General features: G+C 32.3%; 1 non-coding gene across 1 annotated transcript; it reads left to right on the top strand.

The window, feature by feature from the left end:
• The first annotated feature begins 11,118 nt into the window (after nt 1-11,118).
• On the top strand, nt 11,119-11,190 carry TRNAE-UUC (transfer RNA glutamic acid (anticodon UUC)). The gene has a single exon. It is a non-coding gene; the product is annotated as a tRNA-Glu (tRNA).
• The last annotated feature ends 8,363 nt before the right edge of the window (nt 11,191-19,553 follow it).

Below are 19,553 nucleotides of genomic sequence, written 5' to 3'. Positions count from 1 at the left end.
AAAGTCACCATATTCACTCACCCAACTCTAACTACACTAACCTATTATTAAAAAAAGGTATAAGTGTGGGGTAATAACCCACTATATATATATATATAAGAATATTCTCAACATAGATCATACTCGACCATCCCCTTCTAGTTCCGCCTATTGGTGACATCACTTCCTGTCGTCCGGGTTACTGACCCGGAGACACTGTTATGGCCGGATCGACTGCCAACTTAACCTAGTTTGCTAAGGAGCTACAATAGCTCATTGAAAGTATCCTGAAGGACAATTTACTACGTCCGAAAGTAGACGAGCTTTTAATTAATTAATTTGTCTGTCTTTTTATTTGGTTTTGTTATCAAACCTTTCGCTATAAATACCAATATTTATTTATTTATTTACTCGATTTTTAAAGAGAAAAAGCAACAAAAGGGAAGAGGGAAATCTTACCCCCTTAGCAGCAATTCGATTCTCCTTCTTCCAATAATCCTTTACTCTTGACAATCTCCAGCTTAATTGTAATGTTTCATTAATCTTGGGAACGTATATAATTCAGAAACAAATTACATAAGATTTGTATTATCATTAATATTATTAAATATAACTTCCAATATCGTACAATTTAATATTAATGACACGACTTTGGATAATTTATTTTACATAAAATTCGACCAACTTTATAAATTGTTTTGATTAATTTTCTCTTAAAGCCTTATCTCTATGCAGATTTCAAATCGATAAATATTATATTTTTCTCTAATTATTTAAATTTCCAAATTTAATTTCGCCTCCGAAAATCTGTGATTTATTAGAGAATTGTTATCAATAGAAAATTTTTTCTTATATAAGATTTTAAATTGTATACATAACTTGATATATTTATACAAGTAAGTAGGCTCAGGTAGATAGGGCCCTTTGATTTCGGCATAGTACATAGAGGGGGGCCTTCGAAAATTTAGTTTTTAAGTTAAAAAAATAATATGAAAGTGTATAAATTAAGATTTATTTTGATAAGTGACGAAAAAAATTTGTTTTTATTAATTCTGTTCGTGCACTTTTATGGCTTTCGAAGACGAAATGAGGCCCAAATTTGTGATCACCTTACTTTTCTCAGGTCTTATAAAAGTGTAAATAGGATCGATGTTAGGGGGGGCCGAATAAGAACGTGCAAACCTGCATCCACCCCTATCACTGTAGATGAAGAATAGGCCCTGCACGTGGTTAAGTGCATTTGTCACATTCAAATCTTCTTCCTGAACTTATTTTATTTATTTACAAAGGTAAGGTGGGCCTTTCCACGGTTACGCTACAGATGTAAGGTTATTAAAGGACCGTTTTCTCGTAATTAAACTGTTATTTACGTTTAACAGATAATTAAAATTTTTATAATTATTTTCGTTATCTTATTTAATAAAATTAATTTAATTTTACTGTCTAAATAACTCTTATCTTAGTATTTTATCCTTATAATAATCTTATAATAAATAACATTAAATCGTAAAGTTCACATGTTTAATAAACTGTTAATAACTCATTGTCACGATTATTAATCATCTTGTAAAATATTCGAAATTATCAGAACTCTTGTAATTATTTTCCAGACAAAATTCTGCATTAAATTAATTCATTATGGAAACTTTCTTATCTTGTAAGCACGACATTCGTAAAGGAGTCCATCAGATCCATTTGGTGAGCACGTGCTTTATGGGTGCTCTCCCAATGGGTCCTCATCATAGAATTTATGATGAGAAACCATAGTGAAATCCGAATTTCTTAGGAGGTTCATAATTCTAAAGGGCGTCCTTGCTTGTAAGGAACATAAAAACTTGTATCGTAGGTCAGAGTGTGACCCTTTAATAACTTTATAAGGAATTGAAACCTTATGACGTCCTTTCATAAAGTTCCAAGCAAGAATTTAATGTAAAATTTTGTGACTTTTATAAAATTTTCGTGCCCAATTTTAAATAAAGCTTAAGCAGAAAAGATGTAGGATTATTATCTAGAATTATCTACTTTTAGAAATTTTATAAAAGAAGATTTCTGTTAATTCTTTATACTTATAAAGAAGATTATTAAAAGATCAGAACAGTTTAAGGGATGGAAAGTTAAAACCGATAATATCGAAGATGGGCTATTGTTGCTCGTCTGTCTACACGCCAAATAGGCTAGAGTGCGAGTAGCCAAGAGCTCTTTCATCATTCTGATTCCCCTACCAGACTGGATTTCTTAACGTGAGCCTACTAATCTGTCTCCACAGGGAAAGAAATGTCCAACCCAGCTGCTGTAAGATAGATTTGTTTTGTCTAATGGGATCTTATTAATTTAGGATTATTGTACGTATTTTAGTCTAAGTACGAGACGAGAAAACAGATTTTAAAACCAAGAATATATATATATATATATATATACTTGTATAAGTTTGCATTTTCATCATCTTCCTCTTCCAATGTTGGAGGGATGTTGTTAAACTATCGTTTATTAGACAGATTTAATTCCAATTATCGCGTGTATTTTTAGCTTTTCTCATGGACGGCGTGTAACTTTTTCTGTTCCCACGACTGACTAAACCTCCAAGCGTATCCCCGCTGTGTGAACAGCAGCTGTTTGGCGATGTATGCGTACGACCCTCATGCTTGGACTTTAGGGTTAGAACCGCCATCTGTCTAAGGCGAATCGAGCACCTGGCTGTCTCGGAACTTTCTTATTCTTCACCTTGTAATTCTTAGTAGTTTATTGAATTCTACACCCTAAAAAATCTCCCACCTCGCTACGTCCACAGTTGGCTCTACGCTATTCCGAAACCACTACAACTAGCTTCCATAGCCAGGGGAAATTATAGGAGCTGCCAAGCTAGTTCTATGCTAGTACAATCCAGCTGTGCCCCTAATTTATAGAATGGAGCTCTATAAAAGAATTAGTGCTTCGTGCTCGAGAGAAATTTAAACTGCCCTGTTTTTGTTTATACAAATGCCAGAAAACAGATGTCGAATCATTTGTCGAGCTTCCAGTTTATGCGGCTTCTTCTACGTTTAACGAGTTATTCCATGGTTTATATCAAAATGATCTATTTTTAATGTAAACAAAATGTATAATTATATTAAAACGTTTAATATATGTTTACTTTTTTCATTTATAAGCTTAATTTTAGATAAAATAAAGACGTAGATCCGCTTCTTACGCTCTTCTAACAGAGTGAAATATAAAAAGATGCTAATTTAATTTAATTTTAATTTTTTAAAAATCTTCTAAAATTTAATTAATTTATATAAAATTTTATCTTAAATCAGAAAATATAGAGGAAATTCACGTTTTCTCGATAAACACATTGTTGCAAAGAAGTAAAGTTTAGTAAACAATACGCTATCGGCGAGTTGTGTGATAAGAAGATAACCATCTTCACAGGTTACTCGATGTTAGAATATTTATCAATGCAGATTCGATACATTATATCAAAATAATATCAGCCGTTTACCAGTTTGGCTGAATTTATGAGTCGATACGCAACTTAATTTATCACCAAGTTACGAAACGATTCGGGAAAATTACCTGCATTTTTCAATAAATTCATGTTTATAAATATTAATAAGAAATTTATAAAGTAGTATCTGTATTTATTACGAGTACAGTCTGAAAAATAATGTTAAAAAATATATTATTTATAAAATTTATTCCGATTGATTTACACAGAAAATCTTCAAAGTTTCGTTATTCTGATGCAAAATTTGTCAGCTTCGTAACGCTTTTTTTTAATTATAAAAAGCTTTATTAACGGTTATATTATTAAAAAGCATTTTAATTGAAGTCTTTAGATTCAATATTATAAAAAAACATTATTCAAAAATGTTGATATAAACCGCTCTTTTTGCTGTTTTCGTCGTCATCGAAGTCCCCCCTTTTTACACGGATAAAGCTTCAGAAAATGTCTTATTAATTAAACGTTTTCGATTCTGTACTAGATAAGACAGTACAGTATTATGTTGCTTCGAGTTTCTAGCCTATATCATTTAGAGTACTGTTATAATAACTTACATCTGTTCCCTGATACGTATACCTCGCTTTGATTGAATCGGATTACAATGTATCGAGTGTAGGTACTAAAACGTAATTTTCACCCCTGTACTACTGTGGATGTAGCCACTAGCTCTGTGAATGAAGACTACATTGTACACGAGGCCCCAGAATTCAAATTTGGGGGCCCCAAGAAGCTATAATGCGCCTCTTCGATTCTCGGTATTCGAGTCTCAGATTGGGATGTAGCTTGCCGATAATGCTACACAAATTGTGGTAACAGGTTGCAGACTATAATGAAGCTCAATATAAAAGTACTGAAAGAATCATGGCTTTATATATTTGCGGTATGTATGAAAGAGATCTTCCCTCCTACGAGAATAATCCACAAAGGTTACTTGTTACATCTCTACTTGCTTGGATGAAGTAAAAGATCCATTTGATGAGAACGGGATTACAAGATGGATAAACTCGGTGACTATTGGTAAATGGAGGGGGGAGATCACATTAAAGCAATATTAAAAGGAAACAAGAGTAAGGTTTATAGTTTAGTGAAGCTTCCAGCGGCGGAAGAAATAATAAAAAAAGAAAATAATAATAATTACTGCAAATGACATTCTGTTTTAATAACGATATTTTTAAAGTAAGTGTACTAAAAGTCATTATCATTTGCATATAAACTTTCATTAGCACGACATAGAATAGTTTGTAATGCGTGCTAAAAGCTAACACTTGCTCACTGAATTTTAAACATTAACGTTATTTTTAACAGAATATATTGAAATTCCTTTTATTTATTCGAAAAATCTTATGTTTTTCCAGTTTATTTATTAAATTATACAGTATTAAATACGTTAAAACCTGTGTAAATCGAATATATATTTTTTTTCTGTCTTAAACAGGTTCATTTTGGACAGGTTTTACTGTAAACCGAAACTCTTAAAATAATTTTCTATAGAATTTACTAATATCTTGTACATAGAAGAGCTTTATATAATGTACTATACATGAAAAGGTCGTTAAACTAATAATATATGTAAATTAATTAAAGAATAATTTTCACTGTCGCTTTCATGCTAATTTTCGCATTAACTTTGCTTCGAATCAATCAATTTTCGATGTTCTCAGCCATCCTGAAATTTAATTGGCCAATTTAAAAATTCAAAAAGTTATCTCGTTAATGGATTCATCGTTTTTTTCAACCTTTACCAAATTCGACTCTACTTATTATTCGGATACACTATCGTTTGTAGATCGCGTACTACACGTTGGAAAGTTTATTCTAAAGTAATCAAACCTCGCGTATATAAAAAATAATAAGGCTTTATAAACTATAAAATTTAAAAATTCGAAAGAGAATTTTTTAAATTGAAAACATTATAATGGATGGAATAATCAATTTTGAATCCCAAATTTTAATAATAATAATAATAACAACAAACAGATAGCGGACAAAGTCGAAAAGGACAGGGGATTAAAATTACGTTTGCATATTATGGTTTAGAAAGGAATAATTCCAGTTAAAAGGAACTTTGTTCGAGTCAAAATGGCCACCCACACCATCCTGGAAGTCCAGGTGAGAGGTCAAAAGGTTATTCCTTTCTTCCTTAGTCTGAACCCAATTAAAAATCGCACGTTCCATCTTTAAAAAAATTACATTTTTAATATAATCTAAGACGAATTTTTCTACTTATCGTGTTAATTTAGTACAGTTTTATCTTTATTATATTCATAACTCCGAGTTTTAGTATCCTCTAACGTGCTAGAAATTAAGTAATTACCAACTTCACAGTTTTTACTTCCCTCCCTCCTTTCTCTACATTAAAAAAAAAAAAAAAGAGAGAAGAGCTAGAGTTTTTCTTCCATCATCTTTAATTAGATATTTTCTTAATTAGTCGGAAATCTTTGAAATATTTTGCGATAAACTCGGTAAAGTGGATATTAAAATGGTGCACGATGCAGAAATTTAGTTAGGAAACGTTCAAGCTGTTGGCTCCCTTTCTATTATCCCAGAGTCAATTAATCAGATCTTTGGGGGTCAAACGAACGAAACAAATGGTAAGAAGGACACGAAAAAAAGAAAACCGAATCCATTTGTTAATGGGGGTTGCGGAGATAGTTTACTCCAGCAGAAAAAATAGGAGAGGAGTAGGAGAAAAAAAAAAATTGCACGTTGAGAGGTGAAGTAACCTTTGTTCGGCTTCTCCTCTTACACATTCACTAACTGGTATGAATCAGGTGCGAAACTTTCCCTACCAGTTCAAGTTTCCAGTAAAAAAAAAAAAAAATGAGCAAATGTGTTTTTGAAGAAGGGTGGGAATATTACAAGAAAACTTAAAACTTAATACACTCGCTTCGATTTGACCTCTCTCTATTCAAGGTCAGCAGCCTCTATTAATTGTTATTATTATTATTATTATTACATTCCTTCTTCAACGTTCCTATAAAAAAGAAATAAAGAAATATTTAATGTTTTATATAATTTATTACTTACTTATTAGGATATTAATCGGGAAGAAAATTAAATATTACTCCTCACCACGTGGAGCAAATTAGAGATTACGTGTTAATTTCTAGTGTTTTAGTCGAATCTATTGCCATTCTTAGAAAAGTTAAGACTTGATTCAGCATTTTTAAGTAATTAGAGATTGATTTAGAAGATTTAAAGGAGGAAAATGTGTGTGTGTGTTTAAATTCTCACGTAATGAAAGATCACGCGATAACTTATAATAGATTTTGAGAAACAAATTTCTTTTCTCTTTTCTAAATGCTGTTACTATTCACGAATTTATTAATTTGTTAAAGATCTAAACGCTCTTAACGAACCTCTACGTATAAAGGATACACGGAAGAAGGTCCCTTATTATCGTTATATATAGAAGAATCCCTTAAATATATAAAGATTTTCATTGTTTAATGGGAATTTTATACATTTAGAGGGTTATTTTACGTGTACGGATAGTCAGTTCGATTAAAAAATAATAATTAAAACTCTGTCTTTCTGAATACTCGTAATGTAATTAAGTCAAGTTAGTGTTGTAATTATAACAATTACATTAAGGCATTTTAAGAATCGAAGCAAGTAATGTACCAGGAACCTGAGAAACAAGAGCCAAGAATTGAGTAAATCCAGATGAGTACTTTTTCTAGAGAATTATTAGTAAATCAGATTGTAGGTTGCATTAGTAATGCGCGAGACGTACGAGTGAATGACTAAGAAACCGCGCGCACGTGACTACGGTGCTTAAATTTTGTGGGCGTTTAGCGCCCCTACGCGCCCTTACACCGCCTCACCATTGAGCATTGCCGAGAAGCGACGCGAGTTTCTCAAGTGTGATGTCATCGGGTGTATACGCGCGCGCGCCGCGACAAATCGGACTTTACGGTATCGAGCGTACTTTACCGTACAATGACTCATTTCTAAAAAGTTTACGCGTTAAATATCGAATGGCTTGCCAAATTTATCGTCCAACGACTCTTTTAGCAGAAAAGAGTATGTGGAAAGGAGCCAAAGGGGGGGGAAGGATATTATACAGATCGTCGTTCAAGGTCAGACGGCGATTTGAGCGCATGCGTCACTTGTTTTGTTTACAGTGAAGGCCGTTGAACTCTCGAAGAGAGTGCGAGATCGCTGACGTCATTAGACGAAGAGAGCTGGAGGATTTTTATCGGCATACGTCGATAGGGTGCGGCACGAGATCCGAATCTAAGAGCTACCAACTCGTGGACTTGCGGGACATAAGTCCCGGTACGGAAGAAACGAATCGGAAACAACCCCGGGCTTAAAATAACTTATAAAGCGTAATTCGGTCATTATAAGCGATTTTATCCGGGGGGCTGCGGCGGTGGTAAAGCGAGACGAAGCTAGGCATTGGCAGGCGATGGGTATCGATTATCCGTCTTCTCCCCTCCTCATTCACCCTCGTTATTCGAATGGAATGGTTCCAACAAAATGCTGAAGCGTGTTTATGACCTCCGGTGACGTCACCCTCTTCTTCCTATCGGCGCAGACTATGCATCTGGGTGTGACTGCAGATATCGAGCGCACTCATCGGCCACCGACGCCCAGAGGTATCGGTCAACGTCTCGCCGCCGCAGTTTAACGTTACTCTACCAACTTAACATCCTCGGTCGATGCCAGTTTCTGATTAGAGTCGATTGGAGTGTTGCCTTTTTATCGGCGTCGCATCTTAACGGCGCCATCTGTCGTCCGCGCTATAAATCGATAAATACGCGACGAAAAAAAAAACTCCCCGACGATTAGTGCTGCCATCTGTCTTCGGAAAACGAGAAAAAAAAAGGCGAAAAGGAATTGACCCGATGAGATGGCAGATGTCGTCAACACACCGAATTCGTAACACCAGGTGATAAAAAGAACGCTTGGTAGACCAAGCCAGTATCGGCAGCCTAACAGTTTTTCAGAACTTCGATGCCCAATTAAGGGACGCCATTGCCACTAATTGTGTCGAAAACTACCATGCGTGACCGCATCGGAAAGTTAAAACGTTACTATATAATTCCCACTAATTTTAATATAAAATATACAAAAGAGTTTAGTTAATAAGTTTTAAAATAGTTACTTTGTTACGTAGAAAAAAAAAAATTAGTAGTCATTGAACTGTCCGAAATTAGAATAATGTAATTTATATTCATTTTTCGCTTCTGATATCGCGTTGCGCTGCGCCGCGTCGCTTTGATCACTTATTGGATTTTTTTAAATTATTTAATTGACTTTAAACTTTTTAAAACAGTACGACATTAATGTAATATTATTAAGTAATTATTTACATTGCTTAAAATTTACTTAAATTTTTCTATTATTAGCAATTTAAACAAAAATATCTGGCTGGAGCGCACAGATCACTGGATGATAGTTTCTCCAACATGGATGCTCCTATAAATCCCTCCTTTAGGAAGTCGTTTCAAGTTCCTAAAGGAACAATATTTAAAAAAGAAAATGTAATATATGTATATTTTTTCGTACTACTTTTCTACTTTTCGGTTTTATTGCCCGGGGCTAGAAATATGGGATTGTCGATGGGTGACGGGATGATAATATCTAAATGAGGCAATTAATGCATTAACTAGGAAAATATTAAAGAGACACGACGCGATAAAGTCGACTAGACATTTTTATATAGTGAATACTTCATTCTATTTGATGCAGTAAAAACTGATAAGTAGTCCTAAAAACAATCTTAAATATCCACTAAGAGCGCAAGATGTTGGTAGTTCGTCTTATAAGATAGCATTTCTAAGAATGTGACCATCTAGAAATAAATTGGTCTCCTGCGGGGGTCCTAAACATAAAAACTTTACGATTCTCACTGGAGAATCACATCTTCTTTGATCTTCGTTGCGCTCCCCTTTTCCCAAGGGGTCTTTTCCGGTGCGAGGTGAAAACTAGAAACGATATCCGATGGGAATATATTGCCATTCTTACTAGGTAAGTGCCAGATTTAGATCATCGACCCGAGTCTAAAACGTGAATTTCGTCTTTATCTCATCAATGAAACTTTCTACATGCTGTAATTTTTAATTAATTTATGATCCCTTCTAATGATTAACTCGGCCATAACTCAACTGACTGGGTGTAGTTTTTGCTAGACGCGTAAATAAGTGAGATTCTAGAACAGGGAATCCAGATGGCACGTAAGAAGCGCTCTTTTCTTAGTACGGGATTCTTGAGCAACGGATCAATTTCCATAATTCATCCCATATTAAATTTAATACTAATGATTATAATTAATTATGGATAAAGTGATTAAATTTACTAGATTTTTCGTTTGGTTTTACGAGATTTTTTGGTACGGCGTCGTTCGAATTTTCCTCATCTATTAGTTTTTCTGCATGAATAAAAGATCGAGCGACAATTACGTGAGTGGGCCTCTTTCTCTTTCCCCCTTCTTTTTCACGGAGGGGCTTCGTTGCCGGAGATATTTGGCCTCGTGACCTGGCACGAACAGGCTCACGCTTTTTTGCCCTTTTTCCGTTTTCTTCCGATGTATGTTTTTCCTCGTCTTATACTCGCTCCCCGCTGCGTTTTTAATCTCGAATTTTCGTAATTTAAAAAAAAAAATTCTCGTTTTACATATTTTCCGAAATTGAAATGCTCATTACGTCTTTAAAACGGTAAAAACAATAAAAATACAGGTTTAATCTGCACTCGCGTAGCGCGTTATGCGGCATCTTTTCGCTTCAGCATGCTAATTATATAGAAAGTCGTGTTTTTTAACGTATTAAACTATCATAGACTCTTCATAATATTCGAATATCATTAGTTTTTTTTCTAAAAGCTTTAAAGAAATTAATACATTAAATCAATTTTTGTCATATGCAAATTATGATTGTTGAGCGACGTGCGCTCATTGCGTCATATCGTCGGTTATTTATATAATAAAAATATAATTTTGTAAATAAAAAATGTATATATGAGTGTAGAAAACACTTTTTAAGTTGTAGGTTTTAAGAAAAAAAGGTATTTATATATTGAAAAAATTAAAATAAAAACTAAATTTTGTAGTTCGGAATTTATAACAAGCGACACGATGCGACGCGACGCGACGCGACACGCGCGCGCGCGCAAATAAATCGTGCTTACAAAATAGACAGGTAATGAAAATTATTTAAGAATTGTAATAAACAATTAGGGTCGAAATATTATTAGAAATGTTCTAATGACGAATGTATTCTTCTCTGCTGCATCTCTACAATCAAAGCCGTATTTAAACAAATAAGTTAATTAAACTGAAACAATTCCGTTAATTATATTTTAATTAATTAATTACTTTTCTCCTCATTATGTATCTGGAAAATTCGTCAATCTCGAGCAGGAATATGTCAGAAATAACTTGAGAAAAAAGGATACGTTCCTCCTCCTTTTTTTCAAGTTAAACCCCCGAATCTTAAAGGTAAGGACTTATTTTAAACCTCAAAATAACTTTGTAAGTGTTTCGATGTTTAAAATAAGCAAGAGAAAAGCTAGAAAGCTTAAATGAGGGCTTAATAATTTAAGTATCGGGTTATTTTATTTATTTAACTGCAAAATAATTCAATAAAAGATTAACCATTATTGATGTTTCTTCAACAATAAGTAAGGCTATAGAGAAGTTGCTGCTACTCTCCCATGTGGTCTAGTGGTTAGGATATCTGGCTTTCACCCAGAAGGCCCGGGTTCGATTCCCGGCATGGGAACACTTTTAGTCTAATTTTTTTTTCTTTCTTTTTTTTTTTATTAAATTCTTATATTATATTAAATTCTTTAATTAATTAAAACAAAATTTTTTTTTTAACTTTTATTTTAGTGAAGAAAATCTTATAAAACCCGATTGTAAACGTAATTGCTTCTGGAATACATCCAAGTACTGTCTGTCATCAACTCTCAAGAATGGAAGAATCCAGAGCACGTTTACTCGTGCATCAATTGGTAGTTGCTATCAACCACGTGCACGACAACACAACATCCTTACATAGGTACGTTAAGATAAATTATACATTTTTAAAATTCGATATCGACGGAAATCTCCCCCTTCTCTAGTGACGTCACGGACGTCGTTTGCCTAGTAGTCCAATTACCCAGGAAAATCCGTTAATCTTCCAAACGTGTTGCTCCGTAATGTGATTAATGACTGTTTCTTTACCCAAATACATCATGCAGCTTCCGTTGTCGAGGCGACTGTCGTTCAGTAACGACTGAAAGTAATCATACCAGAACCTAATTGACATTTGTAAATATTATTATTATTATTATTTTTTTAAAAAATTAAATTTCATTAATGTAATTTATATATAAATATATATAATTCTTTTTTTTTCATTTAAAAATAAAGTTTTAATGAAAATAAAAATGTTTTACGAGTGATGAAATCTTCCATTTTAGCGCCTTTAAATCATCAGATTCTCCGCAAACGTTTTAATTAATGTACGTTAATTAATCACAAACTGTCAAAGTGCCTTTTCTCATCACGTTAAGGCCCCGTTAATGAGTCGGGATCGGTAGAAAGTGGTCAAAACATTAACGCATTTTAAAACTTTTACCGATTTTTCCTCTCCTTTAACCGAAAATGGAGTCGTTGAAGCGGAACCATTTTTATGTTACAGCTATTTTTCTATGTTGTTTCTTTAAATACCCGCTTAACATTTTCATTATTTTAATTGTCGGGATGTTTTCTTTAGCCGCCATTTCTCAATCGGTTGAGGATATAATTCTAATTATGTTATTTGGAGCGTGATGCATTAAAGATAATCAATCTACGTAGAAAACTTCTATGGGTACGCTACTTACATTCAAAATGGCGATAGCTAATTTTGACATATAAATCGATTTAAATGAAGTTTTGCTTATGATTTTATACCAGAATTATAAATTTACTTAATATATTGGGAAGTATTTCAGTTTTTTTTTTTAAGGAACAAGCTGGCAATGTTACATTCTATTCTTATATTGATGCACGCGCGTATGGATCTTTGTTCCATAACGTTTACCATTACAGTGATTAAATGTGACATTAATTTATGTATTTTTATGTCGTTGATCCGCCTGATCACGTTCATAAAATAAAAAGAACGAAGTCTTTCTCAAATGATGTATGAACCCGGATACCTCTAATGGAAACGCTTTCACCTGGTGAAATTTTATAACATTTTTAATATAATATGTAGCAATTTGTGAAGAATATTTATCAAATTTCATAAACTGTAGAATTATTTCGTAAACAAACGAAAAAAAATATATATATATATTTCCAGGACATTAATTAGGAAATAGTGCCTATGTATTATATAAAATACTCATTATATAAACACTGTACCACAAATCGAGAATGTTTATTATAAAATAAACGAAATGATGGCCAATAAGGTGTTTAATTGTGTAGAAAATTCCATTAAAAAACATTTATTAGTTATTATAATTAACTATACAATGAATAAGTCGCTGAAACACTTAAACTGCACTTGTAACATTCGTCCATAATTCTTGATTTTCTTATAATATTTCATTTTATTTTTTATTTATCCAGTTTTTGAGCAAACATTATTTACAGCTTCGACCCGATTCGTCTGGTATAATGATTTATAAATGTTTCATTGATTTAAAACGGTTTAGGAGCTTCGTGACCCCGATGAGAACGTATAGGAAAGAACTAAAATAATTCTTTTCGGTTGACGTTTAGGCAATCTAAATCAAACATTAAATTAAAATATAATGAAGTACGGGGGTTTGTTATGAGACTGCTTGTTTTTTATGGTTTGATTGGAGATCGAACTTTCTTCCTCTTCTCTCTTTTTTTCTATAAACTCGATTTTTTTTGGTTGTGTTTTTTTTTTATTCTCAGTTTCGTCTCCCCCGGGATCAAATGTAATCTAGAAAAGTAGGAAGTTTGGGGATAAAGCTTTGAAAGTTTACGTTTCACCAGTCGATTTTTGCCTCTCTAGTGGCGACTACTCGGTTGACATCTGTCAGTTTATTGATATTTATAGGAAGGGAATTTATATAACATTTCGGAATATTATCTATTATCGGATTAAAAAAATAAAAAAAATAAACCGGGACAGACTTAAAAACTTCAATTGACATCTAATATCGTATATTAAATCGTCTCGAATTCATAAATTTAACTTCAACAGTAAAACCTCAATTCTGCGCGAATCCGAAATACCTCAAACAATAGGAACGTATGTATAATAATTGATAATGAAGTCTACGCACAAATTTGAGGATTGAGTTTGAAAAATTCACAGATATTAAAGACTTCTCTATTTAATATTTATGAAGATCGTTTGAGATTAACGAGGGTGGCGCTATATCGGGGTTTGAGTGTATTAATTATATTAGTTAAATCTGGAAAATTTTTAGAGAGTACAATAATGCTTTGTTCTCGTTTAAACTATAAATAAATCATCTAATCATTTGTTTTATCGCTGGGGTCAAATCTTTACACGTCATTATTCATTTTTACTTGTTTATTTTTGTTTCCAATTTTCTACTTTCTGAGAATTCGTTGAATAGCTCTGTAATGTGTTGCATCCTCAGGAGATCTCTCCACGCAATTATAAACAAAACACCTTTATAACCGAGTGACATCCATTCTCATTGTTTTTATTACCAAGTCCTTTTGTCTACGTTTCCTTTTTTTTAATTGTTATTTTTTTAAAATTTCTTTTTCTTATTATCTCAATGAGTAGTATGGAAAAGCTAATTAAAAATACTCATTTTTCACATTTAATTTTGTAAAATTACTTTTATTTTTACATAAAATAATTCGAAAAGAAGTTGTTGTTATTATTTTTATCTCGAGTTACTTCGAGGTTATTAGTTTAAAGTGTCTTGTACAATGTCTAAGGCACAGGTTCTCATACCGTAACTTTTAAAGAAAGTTTTTCTACGTTCGTGTCTTTGAAAAATTAAGAATCGAATGCGAGCAATTATTTTTACTTCATCCTCTTTACGTCAAAAATTAAATAAGGTGGCCTTGAATGGTGACGTAAATGTGGTCTAACGAACTTTAGTCCTCAACCTTGACTGAAACGACAAATGATTCGCGTGTAACGTAGCGACAGGAAATCATCTGCTCGTGCGTAACCGCTGTTTTCCGATTGCTAACGTACAGCTGTGCGATGTTTCCACTAACGGATTCTTAACAATAGCTTAATTATACAATTCCGAAAAATTGTGCATTTTTTACATCAAATTAAGGAAAAAAAATATATCGTTTTTTGTGAACAGATCGAAGTAACGCCCTGTAATAACATAAGAAGATAAGAAGAAAATTAGGCCAGTTACTCCGAACAGTTTGAAAAACAAAAGCACGAAAAAATATACTTTAAATTCAGAAATTTAAATTCGCTGAAGAGAAAGAACATCTAAGTACACATCCAAGAATTTAGGGTATTTAATTTGGACCACCCTCGTATATGCTACATAATAAAAAAAGAAAAGAGAGGAGAAGGGGCATTTTTTATTCACCATTATACACCTACGCGGGTGCCGATTCGGGATTCCATACCTATGAGAGGAATCGGTATTTTTCTTATATTTAATCTTCGCTCGTTTTCATCTCATCTATCTCACGCGCCACACCTGGAGGTCAAGGTCGCATATTTGGCATACCAGTGGTCTCGGCACTTATTTTTTTCTTTATTTTTTTTTATATTTAATCTTAAGAGTTCATTCCGTTATAGCGGTTCTTGTACAGAAGACATCACTTTTTTTTTTTTTTGACATTTTTATATATCGACGTAGATTAACTGTCTTCAAATTGTATTGCTGTAAGCTTTGTAGTTCGGTAGATAAATAATTATAGTTTGTGAATAGCCGGAACTGGTACCACACCTTTTCGATTTTAAGCACTGGTGTTGTAGAATCACTTTAATAGTTTCCTAAAAAGTAATTCGGTAATTTTTTTTTCGTTTTTTTATATTGTTAAGATGAACCGTTACCATTCACTTAAGCCGAATTTAAGGTAATCATTTTACTAGTGTAGAATCTTGATAAAATGAGCCGCGAAATTCCTGTTTTCGAAGAAATCCACCCCTCGGGCCTTTGATCTGGTTGTCACGTTAACAGAAAATTCAACACTTTTCCAAGGTTTTCACTAGATTTTTTCGACTTTTTAAACCTGCGAAAAATTTAATTTTTATCTTCACGATATCACGATAAAAATAAATATTTGAAAAATAATTAATACATTATTCACATTTTTATTATGTTAAAGATAAATATCTACCTTCTGGCATCGACAAGAACTTTCGATAACTTAACAAATATTCAAGATACGAATTACGATAACTTAAAATACTTTTTTTAAAATAATAATTTAAGAATTTCAATGGGGGGGAACCCCTAAATATATACTGTAATAAATTTTTGTAGCGATTAAAACTATATTAAAATTATATAATGAAAAGAATATAAAAAAACATTTTCAATATTTATTTAAAGCAAATTTTGTTTTAGAGTTCAAGATGATCGAACTTGATATTTTTATATAAAAATATTGATAAAAATACATTTCAAAGGAGGTAAATACCGAAATCGTTCTCGCCATTATACACGAATATCCAATTTACAAGAAAAAGCTTCTTGTAGATTGCTTCTTCTCGTAAATTCTATAATAAAATATTATATATATATATATATATATATATTCGCAACATATATATTACATTTTCTTATTCCTCATAGATGTAAATGGAATATTGGATTCGCATTCCTCTTCCTCCCATCGCTATTCATTACAGTTGAGCGATGGATTTCTGTTGACGCCTTGTTATAAATATTCGATTCATCCCCGAAAAAACAATTTAAAAAAATAGATTTCTATCGATATCGACTGAAGAATAAAAGAGATAGTCTCGTTTTACGAGGGTTTATACGAATTTTCTTTCGTTTTAACAATGGAGATGCTTTACTTATCCATCATATCTTCCGAGGCTATAATTATCTGCCATGTTGAATGTTAAGAAAATATTGCGAATTCTTCCCTTCTTCTGGATGAATTCTCATCTTTCCCAATTTAGTTTTAGGACCCACGTAACAAAATAGGATCTTTGTTGTTTCTTATTAAACCTAAAGTGCCGCTTCCTCGTAATGGAGTGTAGTCGGGTGGAGTCGGGAATTAACTTAAATTGTCGGATCTCTCGTCTTTACCAGCTGTGACCTTGACCTCTGCGTGATCTTGAAATCGCGTGACTTTTCCCGACAATGATTTTTTCCCTTTTTTTTTTTAATGCTTCGAATAAACATTTCTGGTCCCCGCATAAAACATTTTTTTAATGTAGGATGCCTCTCGAATTTTTAAATAAATGAGCCATTTTATATAGATTTTTCTCGTATCTTTAAATTTTAAATACTTATAATTTGAAAACATAAATCTTTGGAATTTATAATTAAAAATATATCGAGCTATTCTATTATTTACTTTGAAATAATTAATATAAAACTATTTTAAATATTTTTAAAAAAATGCAGTAATTATTTATTTTACATATTAAATTTTGTAAGACGATATTTATTAATAATATAAATACGAAAATAAATTTAAACTAATGTAAATTTTTGAAATTTCTTAGCTTTACGCCATCTCGTGACCGAACTAATAATTAAAAATCCGATTAAAAACTTTAAATGGTTCTTATAAGCTTTAATACGTAATTTAATATAAAAATTAACAATAGTAATAAAAATATAATAAAGACTTTCCAAAAATTTATTTTAAACTAAACCAATCTTAATCGTTCGCGACAATTTTCGACTTTCTTGATGCGTGCAGCCATCTGGCGATGAATATATCTATTATATTTAATACATTTAAATGCTTTAATTGTAATTAAATTTATAATGTATTAGTAATGAAATAAATTAATGTGTAGACTTTAATTTACATATATGAATATTTTCTGATTAATAAAATAAAGTAAAAGATCGTAATTACGAAATACATTATCTAGTCATGCGAATAATCATCATATTTTTATATCCTTTTTTTTAATTCCCGCTCTCGATATATTGCATTGAAAGGTTTTGATCGGATTGCTGTAATCTGGAGAACAACAATAGTCTATTAACGATATATAATGACAAGTTAGCTCCATAGAAACTGGGTATAATGGCTGATTCAAACGCAGATAATCAACTTGCGTTCCCCTTCCTTCCTTACATCATGTTGACTTTACAGTTCATTGCCCGAAATGACGTCATCTTTCGATCATAAAACTGATGCAGAATCATTGTTCCCAAAGTGAATTTACTAACTTTTTATCTGATTAAAGCTTTAATAAATGGCACAATTGCAGGGTAAGGCTATTAAAATTTACGTATCGATGCTTTTATACCTATTTTTTAAATATTTTTAATACGAAAAAAACCAAGTTTTTCACGAATTATCTTGTATATCGAACGAAATTTATGTGTATATTCGTACTTTTTGGGTTATGGCCTAAGCAGCAATTTTTATGATGTTTCAAGGTGATTGAAACTCTTTACAAGATGATAAAACTCTCTAGAAATGTTTTCTGGGTATTTGTAGTGAGTAAACTAAACTTCTCACTTTTAATCCATTACCTTATTTTGTTTAGGATACTAATCAGGCATGGACTTGACCTATGCTATAAATATAACGGTTTGGATGGCCGTGCAGTTAAGGTGCCACCCTTCCCCCTCTGAAGGTCCGGGATCGAATCCGGATGGATCAAAAAATTCTAGGCTTGGCCAATTCTGTGATGGATTTGCTTAAAAAGCTCCTCTTAATGCCTCTTTCCTGAAAGGCCTTATGTACAAATCCTACCCCGTTAATCGTTTATTATTTTTATTACACAGTGGAATCCGATTATTATTATTATTATCACTTTAGGACTCGTAACTTTTGATAACCGGCTGATTACATTAAACAGAGGATAGAAATTTTCATTATTGAACTCAATTTATTACAAACATTTACAGTGTGAATGTGTGCAATTTATATTTATCATATGTATGTATGTAAAAGATAAAATGTTTGCTTCGGTTAGAAGTAAGTTTCGAAGAAAATGTCCATTTAGTACGGATTTTCTAAGAATTCTTATCGTTTGTCTCCGAGTGTAATTATCAAAATTGATAATAGTATAATAAGCGAATTACTTTTAACTAATTTTATAGTGTTTTGGACCTACTGATTATGATGACAATAGCCGATTGATAACGTTAGCCGTGATTACAATAACCGAATTACACTGTATTTTTACGTAGAAACGTTATCTTCTCTATGGCGTTACTCATAGAATCTTATCGTAGAGGAATGAAATAATATTATTTTTAATATCGAAAAGATCGATTGCCTTCCTCGTTAAAGTAAGGTTTATGGTACTATAATAAATAAGTGCATAAAAAATTATAATGTCGATATTGTCAATGACAATTTTCGTGCCTTTTTTAAAAACACTTTCTGGCTTGTGAGCTTTAAGAGGGCGTTTTTAAGCATACTCATCGTGGAGTTCGGACAGACCACCCATGGAAAATTCCTAGGAATTGTTCTCCCAAATTCGATTCCGGGTCCCCAGAGCAATAGGCCTTAACTGCCATTCGGTCGTCAATTCTTATCAGTTGAATCATTTTACTTTAATAACTTTGCCCTTATTCCGTTAATCCTACAACCCTAATAGACCTTGCTGTAAATGATTTCTATAAATCTATTTAAAGAAAGAAATTTGTTACTAACAATCAAAATCACAACCTAGAGTAAGTCATAATCTACTGGTTGTATTTTATTTTTATAGAGGAAGTATTCTTTTCTTCTACATGCAAAATTTCATTGGCAAAGGCCCATTCATTCACGTAGGAGTTGCGAGCAATCAAAAAAAAAACAATATCTGAAGTAATTATTTACATATAAATATAATTTACTGTACAAAATTAATGGTGATGGATAATACAAGTGTCCATTACCAAAAAATGATCGAAACAGAGATAAATTTACACCATAAACATGTAATGAATACATAATTGGAGCAGTTATTACAAGTCATTCGCTAATATCCCCTGTATGAATGGGTCTTTGTCAATGAAATTTTGCATATAGAGA

This window comes from Centruroides vittatus, unplaced genomic scaffold, assembly GCF_030686945.1.
Source record: "Centruroides vittatus isolate TY-2023 unplaced genomic scaffold, ASM3068694v2 scaffold_752, whole genome shotgun sequence".
Lineage (NCBI taxonomy): Eukaryota > Metazoa > Arthropoda > Arachnida > Scorpiones > Buthidae > Centruroides > Centruroides vittatus.
Note: the sequence above shows the minus strand (reverse complement) of the source record. Positions and strands in the feature narration are given on the sequence as shown.